Source organism: Vipera berus (genome assembly GCF_964194415.1).
Source record: "Vipera berus genome assembly, chromosome: 6".
NCBI lineage: Eukaryota > Metazoa > Chordata > Lepidosauria > Squamata > Viperidae > Vipera > Vipera berus.
In genome coordinates, this window is record NC_138208.1 from 45,219,442 (window position 1) to 45,230,971 (window position 11,530).

Below are 11,530 nucleotides of genomic sequence, written 5' to 3' on the forward strand. Positions count from 1 at the left end.
AGGTGGGGTGGATGTAAAATTTAATGTTTTAACCTACTTAACGGAAATTTGTTTCCATCTGAATGGAATCTGATTAAATTGAAATTTGACTAAATTTATATTAAAAGCAAAGAGTTGATACTAAATGACATGTTTATAAAGAATTAGATACTGGGGCTGTTTTCTGCTTTGTCTTTTCTCAGCAAGCAAGGATTGCTAGCCCAGACACCTCCATTGGAGTTTGCTGTCCACATGTTTCAGCCTGGTGATTGGGTCCTGATAAAAAGCTGGTGCGAAGAAAAACTTACTTCAGCCTGGGGTCCCTACCAAGTCCTCCTAACAACTGAAACAGCAGTTTAAAAGAAAGAAAAAGAGTGGAGCGAAAAGAGTGGAAAATAATTCCTGGAGAAGACCCTCTTGGAATAAAAATTTACAGAAACCTGATGTGGTCATTGTGGGGTGAAGAAATAATAGCCTGGGTTTGTTTGTGATTTTTCTCATTGCAGGAGTAGCAGCTTTCTGGCTTTTTCAATCTGAGTGGTGGCCTATGTTATTCCATCCAAGGACTCCAAAAGAAGCTGTGGACCTCCACATTCTACAAACTTCTACATAATGTGTTGGTTCTGTGATTGCAATGGTGTCACTGAATGTTGTTGTTCTTATCACTATTGTGATTGTGGACAGTCTGTCCCTGTGAAGAAACGTGTGACACAGTAATAGCGGAGGATTGGTTAAAAAGGTCTGACATCAACAGACTCTTTAGCCCACTTACCCAATTATAGGAGAAATTGAAATTTAGGCAGCAGAAACACAACCTGAGTTAAATTCAATTATATTGGGAGATAAGGTAAAGGTAAAGGTTCCCCCGCACATGGGTGCTAGTCGTTTCCGACTCTAGGGGCTGGTGCTCATCTCCGTTTCAAAGCCGAAGAGCCAGCGCTTGTCCGAGGACGTCTCCGTGGTCATGTGGCCGGCATGACTAGATGCCAAAGGCGCACGGAACGCTGTTACCTTCCCACCGGAGTGGTCCCTATTTTTCTACTTGCATTTTTACGTGCTTTCGAACTGCTAGGTTGGCAGAAGCTGGGACGAGTAACAGGCGCTCACTCTGCTACGCGGCACTCGGGATTCGACCCGCCAAACTGCCGACCTTCCAATCGACAAGCTCAGCGTCCTAACCCACTGAGCCACCGCGTCCCTTTCATATTGGGAGATAGTGATATTCAAATTCTATGGGATATAGAATGGATAGATTTAAGGTGTATACAGGCTAATCAAACATAAGAGGACTGGTACAGAGATTAAGAGAAAATGCCATTAATAAAATAATGTTTTTAGGAGAACCCCCACCATATAAAAATGAGAAAATGATGTGTCTGAGGGATAATGAGGAGGAAGGATAACAAGAAAGTGAGATACTGGAAAATCCCAGAGAGGTAGAACAAGAACTATCAGAATGGATGTGAACCCCTTTATAACTGGGATCACTATAACTTAGGCTTGCTTGCCGACATATAACTATAAAATGTAACACATATATGAAAAGTGTATTTTTGAATTATTTATAAATTTCTGAAAGGATAAAGAAAAGAAAGGGTGGATTGAAAGGAATAAAATATTATTCAGAAATTTCTAACGAGTCTAAAGGACTTTAGAAGAAGCCACCTGAAAATCCTAAGTAATAATGATTGTGTTAAGTCGTGGGCTCTTGGGAGCAGGAATGATGACACAAGGCTGAGTACAGGATAACTCATACTTCTATTTTTGTTGGAACTGTACTGGAACTTGGGCCGCAACCAGCCACAATATATAGTCTAGCCCAGACATGTCAAACGCGCGACGTCACGTGATGTTGCGCGACGTATCGGAACTTTTTCCCCATTGCCGGCAATTGGGGTAGGCGCGGTTTCTTCATGACGCATCCGGCCCATGGGCCAACAGTTTGACACTCCTGGTCTAGCCCCTAGGCGGCAGCCAATAGGTTTGAACCCACTTTTGCTGCCTGGGGCTAACCAATTGCAAGACCGGAGACGGCTTGTCTGGGTTGCTGGAGAGCTGTTAGCTGCTTCAGCAACGCATGTGGTGTAACACCACAAGCCCAATACATAACAGATTATCTCCCTTATCTCATCTAAAAGTTGACAAGTACAAATGTGACAAGCTGAAAATGCTAGCTAATCTAAACCGCAAGCAAAGGAAATACAGAAATAACTATAGGAACTGAGCTTTGTTAACAGAAAATTTGATGGTGATAGATAGAATGTGTACAAATGTGTCCCTTCCTGGAACATGGGAGGGACAGTGGTTTTAGGTGGTCCAAATAGTTTATTGGATGATTAGGGAAGGGGCATTGAGTGTGATAAGGGACGGGGGAATCTGTGTCGGGGATAGGATATAAAAATGTGTCAAACAGCTCTGTAAGCTGTGACTGAACTCCTGTGTGGGTTTCAGTTCACCAAGCCTTTGCAAATGCTTCTTTTTAAATAAAAACTTTGTTACTGGAATTCCAAGTGAGTTTGTTTGTTTTGGGATATTGAGCCATATTCCATACATATGGAATATTTTGACAATTGGGGTCCATTTACCACCTTCATTACAAAACTGTTCTTTGTTACTTTCTCATGAAAGACGCTATGATGTTGTGTTAAAAGCTGTTTTAATTTGCATTTACACTAGAAGTTTTCTTGAGAATATTTGTGTCATATGTAAACTTATGACATACACACATACATACATATATGTCTATAAAACCACCAATGTAAAACAGATTGGTATATATATCTTTAAAAGCTAAGACAGAGCCTTTGCTGACATTCCTTTTAAGTCTCTTTCTCTCACTCCACACAAACCAACCGAGGTGAAGAGATTGTTTTTGCCAGATGTGATTACTTCCAAAAACCTTCTGAAATGAGACAGAAGATGGCATAAAATTAGACTGAAGTTGAATGTGAACTATTTAATGGTTGGATAATGACCACTACCCTGCAGCACAGTTATTATTTTTGACTGACATTTCAGATATAAGACAATGTTATAGCACTATGGCATTTCTATGTGATAAGCAATGTTAAGTTGCAGTGTATGTTCTAGGACATCAAACCTTGCTTTAAGCATGTAGATATAATGATATGAATCCTCATATAAGTATCTTCATATAAAAATGTAAGACTGATTCTTTAAAATCAATTTCGGTCCAATTTAAATAAAACTAGACATGAAATATGATAGACCTGAATAGTCAATATGGGTTATGATAAACAAAGGCGTCATCTTGAATTGGAAGAAAATATATCTATTCAAAGGTAATCGGCATGTTCAAAGTCTATGAATAGCTTTTTGTTCTATGCTTTCCCATTCATGTGAATTATATTCCTTTATTGTAGCACCATCACTAAATAAACATGCATAACAGAGTGTATGAACCCAATAGAGATTTGCTGTTTTTTAAAAAATCTGACCTCTCCCAAAAGAGCATATTAATTTATATCTAGTTTGCCAGAAAGTGTTGTAGTAAAACTAAAACCAACAGATATTTCTATACAGATTTATATAAAGAATAATTCCTCTATTCCTGTTTTATCTGTTTTTATTTTTCTTACTTATTTTTATGTTTCATTTGTTGTGTTGTTACTTAAACTCTCTTCCTTGTTACAGATTCAGACTTCCAAAGTTAGGGCATGTAACTTTGCTGACTAATATTTAGCCTCAAAGACTAATGGACAGTTTTATCCTTGATGATGTAAGTTGATATTCCTGGAGAGTTTACTTACTGGGAAAGGGAGTCAAGAAATGTTTTAGATTATTTTCTTGTTTTATGTAATCTTAATGTGGTCAATTTCTTGGTAATCAATAATCATCTAAAGAGTGATGACCTATGGTACTTCTACTAAGATATTTGTATAGATATTCATCGCCAGAAGAATTTTTTTACCCTATGTCTTTGCTAATAATCAATTCATCAGTTTAGATGCTCCCCCTAAGATGCAAAAGCAGATAATTACCTTGTGTTAGATATGGCAGCTGGACTTCATTCTACCTATTCTGCAGAAAAAAGTTAATAACTTAAAGCGTCTACAAGACTGACACTGTTTGCTAAAGGCTTTTGAATGAAACAAACTGGCACGCAAATGAGGCTGTATAGATCAGTTATCCAGTTAGAAAAGGGAAGGGCCTTCTGGGCAAAGGTTCATGGTCTGAACCAGAATTAAATGTTTATTAAGTTTGCAGAAAATCATGAGCTACAGTAGGTCAAATTTCTAGTCCAACTGCTGTACATCTGTCTGGTTCATTCTTAAATATATTAAGCTGGAAAAAGCACAATCAGATTTCTTCAAGCTATGTTTCAGTAGTTTTAAGTGCCTAACTCAGCACTCTGACTTGAAGTGGGTCTGATCAAAGTTGGAACTTAAGCTTTATTCTTATTGATCAATTATTGACTTAAGCTAGAGACCTGGTGCCTTTTACCTTAGTATATGATTACATGTACAATAAGTTTCATGTCAATTTTCACCTAATACAGTATATCTACCTATAAAATTTTGAAAAGTTAAATAAAACATTGGACTTTTTTTTTTAACTGTGCCCACCAACCAGACTTGGATAAGCTAACAGTTAACATTTATCGTGGTGGATTTTTAGTCTTTTCCAACTGGATAGATGTTTATCTATTTAACCACTCTCAAGCAGCAAAAGGCATTTATGTTAGCTCCTTTTAATGTTTCTAAGCAGTCTTAGAAGGTAAATATTGTAATATTCATCTGGAGGCCTGTATTTTTACTAATAGATCAGATAAAGAGCTGTATTACATCTCATTTCTTTTGGCAGATATAGATTCAGGTGTATTTGTGGGCAACTTCTGTTCTATGCTTATATAGCAAACAAATGATCCTTTTGGATTTGGCTCATAATGAACTGCTAGGCCCAGAATTTTATTTGGCATAGCTCTTTTGCTATATTTTCATCTTGTAGTGCTTTCATTTTATGCTGCCCAAAGGCTGTATTTAAAAATACCACTCTTTTAAAAGTATTTCTCAAACATGATGCCATATAAATGAAATACATGCCTTCATACATTCAAACCCCACCTCTGTTCTCTTATGTTTCAGAGTAATCTTTCTGTACGAGAAACCATTCATACCCATATTGACATTAGAGCTCAGAATGTTTGAACTGTATGATATTGCCAGCAAACAAATGTCTCACTTCCTTTCAAGTGCCTTCCAGTTGGTCAAGGTCAACTGTCAAACATAAGGAAGTTTCTCCTAGTGGTTATGTCATACTTGATGGAATCAGATATTTCTGGGCCATAAGGACAAAGTAAGTAAAGAACAATTACACTTTCCTCTATTGAAATCCTTACTGAAAATGATTCTTAGCTATTTACTATTCTCCTGTAAAACTGCTGGTCAAAAAAATAAACCAAGTCCTGATATCAGAGAAGCTAATGTTAATACAAGGAAAGGATAATAATTATCAATCTTTTAATTAGGTCACATGCTAGGTTAATAAAATGAAAGAGTACATGGCTGGATGTTTGTATATTCCTTTTATTTATTTATTTATTGTATTGTATTGTATTTATATACCGCCCTTTCCCGAAGGACTCAGGGCGGTTTACAGGGTGATTAAAAACAAAAAATACAAAAGTTAAAAACCATTAAAAAATTATATCAATCCCTGACAAATAAAAACCCCAATTAAAAATCTTGGCAGGGTTGAGACGAAGCCTGTTTCTCCCCATCCAGACCTGGACTGCCTCCAGGCAACGGGACATCACGGCGAGGGCATCGCTGGGTTGGTTCGGGGTGGAAAGAAAAAGTTGGGTATCATCATGGTCGATGGTATCAAAAGCCGCTGAGAGATCTAATAGGACTAGGACAGAGGAGCAACCCCTGTCCCGAGCCCGCCAGAGATCATTCACCAGCGTGACCAATGCCATCTCCGTGCTGTGTCTGGGCCTGAAACCCGATTGGTATGGGTCCAGATAATCAGTTTCCTCCAGGAAGAGAGGAAGCTGATGCGCCACCACACTCTCAACAACCTTCGCCAAAAAGCGAAGGTTGGAGACTGGACGATAATTATTTAAAACAGCCGGGTCCAGGGAAGGCTTTTTGAGGAGGGGTCTCACCACCGCCTCCTTCAAGGCGGCAGGGAAGACACCCTCCTTCAAAGAAGCAGTTATTACTGCCTGGAACCAGCCTCGTGTTTACTCCCGGGCTGCATAAATCAGCCAGGAGGGGCACGGATCCAACAAACAGGTGGTGGTGTTCAGCCTCCCCATGATCCTGTCCACATCATCAGGGGAAACAGGATCGAACTCAGTCCAGATAACATGCTCAAGACCGTCCGATTCCTCCATGTCAGACTCTGCCCAGTCAGTGTCCAGACCGGCCCGGATCTGAGCAATTTTGTCCGCCAGATGATGACTAAACTCCTCGGCTCGTCCCTGCAAGGGATCCTCCCTCACTCCTGGTTAAGGAGGGAGCGAGTCACTCTAAACAGGGCGGCCGGGCAATTATCTGCGGACGCGATGAGGGCAGCGAAGTAATTAGACCTCGCTGTCCTCATCGCCGCAAGATAAGACCTTATATAGGTTCTTAACTGCAATCGGTCAGATTCGGATTGGCTGGACCTCCAACTGCTCTCTAGACCCCGTCTCCGACGCTTCATCTCCCGGAGCTCCGCAGAGAACCATGGAGCCCAACGGGATCTGCGCTGGGTCAGAGGTCGCAAGGGTACGACAAGTGTCCCGGCGGCCGCCCTTTCCCAGGCATCCACCAAGGCATCGACTGGGCTGTGGGTGAGGGCGATGGGTATAGACCCAGGCGCCATCTGGAACCGTTCCGGGTCCATTAGGCGCCTGGGGCGGAACCACCTGGTCGGTTCCGCCGCCCAGCGGTGGGGGTGGTGTAACAGAAGACCAGCCGCAGGAGATGATGATCTGACCATGACAGGGGAACAATGGTTGGAGAACCCCCTCCCAGATCATCCCACCACTGTCCAGACAGGAACACCAGGTCGAGAGTGTGACCCCCCCACATGAGTTGGGCCCTGAATTACTTGGGTCAGGCCCATGGCCGTCATAGAAGCCATGAACTCCCGAGCTAACTCAGACGACCCTCCCAGTGAAGGCAGGTTGAAGTCACCCAGAACTATAAGCCTGGAGAACTCCACCGCCAACCCTGAGAGGGTATCGAGCAGCTCGGGCAGGGCTGTTGCCACACAGCTGGGTGCCAGGTATGTGAGCAACAGGCCCAACTGAGCCCGAGGGCCAGATCTCAGGAGGAGGGACTCACTCCCAGCCATCTGGACAATGGTGGTCTCCCGTGGGCATAAAGTCTCCCGGACAACCACCGCCACCCCACCACCCCTTCCCTGAGCCCCGCGGCTGGTGTAGCACATGGAAACCTGGAGGGCATAACTCGGTCAGAGGAACCCCTCCCTCCGAGCCCAACCAAGTCTCCGTGATGCACGCCAGATCCGCACATTCCTCCTCGATCAAGTCCTGGATGAGGGGAGCCTTGTTAATGACGGATCTGCCGTTAAAATAAACATAAAATAAAATAAAATAAATCCTGAAACTTTAAGCTTGCAGGGATTTTGTAAAATTTCATTTGGCTTGTATGATTTCAGACATTGCTTTCATTAAACATTCAGTTAATTTTAAATGCAATCTAACCATACAAAAAACTTGATCGTTGATTAATTAAACAAAATGTTTGCTATTTGCAAGTATATCCAAAAATATTATTGATTTTTGGATAATTGTGTTAAGACCAAAAAGCATTCTTAAATATGTCAATAATAAAAGCAGATTTTTATTTCAGTTGAATTTAACTTTGAGCAAGTAGGAACTGTAAACACTCTGAGAAGCAATTTAATACTGGGTGAAATATAGTTTTATGTAATTTTATATATGTATATGTAACAATATCTTGAGTTTTATTCAAAAAGAAGCCAAAATAAGGAGAATATTAAAATGAGAATCACAGCACACTGGGCAGTTAAATTCTTTATAATGTAATTGTGACAAAAAATATTTTGTCTTCTGATTTGTTATTTACTATCAGTAACTGTAAAGCCTTGTTTTACCCCTAGTCTGTCCACATTCAAAGATTTGAACTGTGGAGCATAAACTCCCATATACATGTACATATACATATACATATACATATACATATACATATACATATACATATACATATACATATACATATACATATACATATACATATACATGGAAATACAAGAGAGAAAGGGTAAGTTGTTGTAACTGTTTCTCAATATTAGCAACTTTAAGATGTGACAACTTCAACTCCCAGAATGCATGTTGGATGCAGAATTCTGGGAGTTGAAGTCCACACATCTTAACATTGTTAAAGCTTAAAAATACTATAATAGAGTGTCAGAAAAAAAATAATATTTTCTCTTGTGTAGTATTCTAATTGGAATTTCCTTAAGTGCAATGATATCTGTATCATCAGTCCTCAATCTAGCATTAAAGTGCTGGAGCAAAACTTGATCTCTAGTCTTTTTTCCTGACATGGAAACATTTCTTATTTTTGCAAATTATGTATCAATCCTATAAACTCTATAAATCTCTGCCTAATGTTATCTTCATTCCAATCCCAAATATTAGACAGGGACTTAATCTTTCCCCATGTCTTCTGGAAATGCTCCAAATCTTTAGATGGAATTATATTGAAAGGGGTGATTTTTAATTTTAAACAGCAGAGATTCAGATTAGAATTGTGCGTATATGTGCCGAGAGGAAAAATGGAAGTCATTTCTTTCCTCTCCCCCCACCCCCATGTTTTCTGACATTTGATATTCTTTATTTTTTCTATCTCTTTTTTTCTTTTTTCTCTTTTATATTTACTATATTGTTTTATTTGAATCTAACCATTTTAAAAAGCACTACAATGGAAGGAATATCTATATAAATATTCAGCATCTTTGCATATGTGCAACTAAGACCCAGAATTATAACCTCAGATAGCTTTCCCTCCCTGTTAATGGTAAAGGTTCCCCTGTTCAGTCATATCTGAATCTAGGGCAGGGTGTTCATCTCTGTTTCTTAGCCGAGGCAGCCAGCGTTGTCTGAAGACAATTTCCATGGTCATGTGGCCAACATTGCTATATGCCAAAGGTGCATGGAATGCTGTTACCTTCCCACAGAAATGTTACCTTTTAATCTACTCGCATTTGCATGCTTTCGAGCTGCTAGCTGGGCAGGAGCTGGGGCAAACAACAGGAACTCACCCCATTGCACAGCACTCAGATCTCAAATCCAGGCTGTCAGCTCTCCAGCTGACAAGTAAGCATCTTTAACTGCTGAGCCATCATGCCCTTATCCCATTCTGTTGCCAAAGGCTTTATTTTTACAGCCCACTGCTACTCTCACCCAGCTATTTTCAGAAGCATGAAACAAAGTGGATGTTCTACATAAGTTAAGAGAGTAAGGCTAGCAGGACTCTCCTTATGAAAGGAAGTGGATGCAGTTTATATAACTGCCATTTTTCTTTTGTTCTGTCCATAGGCAACTTCTAGTAGATTCCATAAGAGTCACATGCGGTGTTCAACACCAAAAGATTGGGCACACAATTTGCAATTCCCTTAAGCCCTTTCAAACGTTTTTGTAAATTCTAAACTCCAAAGTGTTTGAAATGAAAGCTTACTCAGTACATGGGGAAGAAGCATAATTAAAGTTTACTTAAGAAAATTATTTTAAATTGCATTTAAACTTTTGTCCTGAGCCTCACCATGTTATACAACTGTGGTCCATGGAATATTACATTCAGTTCTTGATCTGAAAAGGTTGGAACGTTCTGCTTAAATGAGTATCTCTGCCAGCCAGTTATGATCCTGTGGAATTTTATTTTCATCACAGACTACGGTAGTATTGCTGCTCAGATACATGTTCCATATAAGAACAATCTAAGCACTGGCCAGATCCTCTTGCTTTATTGCATGGAAAACCATGTCAATGGAAAAAATAGAAAGCATTTGATGTGTTTATTTTTTTTAATGTATCCCCTGTCTTTCTGCTTAATTAAGCACTCAAAACAACTTTCAATTAAAATTTACAAAAAACATCTACAAATACACAATCTGCATGTATGTTCATGATTGAAATAACAGTTGGATGTAGGATTGTACATTTCTGTGTCTCAACAAATCATCTAGCAGTAAACAAAGCTTGACTTTGCATATAGGGCATCCTATTTCATAAATGATTGAACTGACCACCCATCAGGCATGGCTTAGCAAAATTATTCTAGTCTAATTCACTGCTAAACTAGAGTCTTTTCAACATGTGAACAAATTAAGCACCTAAACCTGTGCCCAAAGATTGCATGCCCAACACAAAAATCAATAAACAATTCATAACAAGCATGCACAAAATATTCAAGTAATGGGAGAAATAATTGCCACTGAAAATAAACTTATGTTCAGTGACATTCTCTCTTCACATACTTTGTTTAGTGAGTTTCTGATTGTTTAGATTGTATGGTCTCCATATTTATGACAAGCCACATTTTGCCAAATAAAACTGTTGATTAGGTACAAGCTACAACAAATAAAAATAAATCTGAGTCAGCTGGAAAAAATGTGTGTTTTCCATTTAACTAAACTATTGCGGTAAATGTAGAAAGTTGAAGCATTAATGGAAAACTTGTAGCACTATAACAAATCTTTCATAGTGACACTACTCTTTCTATAAGAGTACATTTTCTTGTATATTCATTTTCAAAGCTTTAAAAAGAAATCCAAACCAAATCAAAATGCTGATCAAGGGCAGAAAAAAAAATTGCTTACCAGTGCAGAGTATGTTGATTTCTTACATTAAACCTCCCATTCTAAAAAACCAGTCACCTCAGAGTGCAAGAAAAAAGCATAAAGAGAAAATACTATGCAGGAAATCAGTTCAACAACAAGAAATTAGTACAACGAATACTGACCACAACTTCCTGTGATTGTGAACACTCTTTCTCGTTATTGTGGGCTTACCAGCAATAGCTTCTAATTGCTGCCCTAGAGCTTTTAGTGTAATAATTAAGTACCCTCTAAGCCATGGGTGTCAAACTCGCCACATCACGTGATGTGTCACGACGTATCACAACTTTTTTTGCATTGCCGGAGCTGGGGTGGGCGTGGCCTCTGCATGATGCAACCGGCCCGCAGGCTGGCAGTTTGATACCCCTGCTCTAAGCTTTGGGGGAAATTGAAAATAGCAGCAAGCTTTCCAAGCTCAGTCATTCTACAGATAGAGACCAGAAGGGATGGTGTGGTTCTGTCATGGCAGCTGGAGTCCCTAGTGCTGAATCCTAATGGCCCACCAAGTCCAAAATGCTACTCTATATCCAATGGGCAATCAGATGGATTTAGGAAATTGCACAATCATGGCTAATAGCCTTCTCATGCTTCCAAACAACTGGCATTTAAGTGTATTTAAGTATTAAATATGCTGCCTGAGATTTTGGAGATAGTCAACTGACACCAACATTAGCAGCCATTGATAATTTGAAGTCTTCATATCCAGTCCCTTTAC

General features: G+C 39.6%; 1 protein-coding gene across 1 annotated transcript in view; it reads right to left on the minus strand.

The window, feature by feature from the left end:
• The window catches only part of TSPAN8 (tetraspanin 8), a 36,095-nt gene extending 25,248 nt beyond the window's left edge, over positions 1–10,847 (minus strand). The window contains exon 1 of the mRNA XM_081331862.1: positions 10,798–10,847. The gene's annotated coding sequence lies outside the window, so the exon portion shown is untranslated. The remainder of the gene's footprint in view (positions 1–10,797) is intronic.
• Between the last annotated feature and the right edge of the window lie 683 nt (positions 10,848–11,530).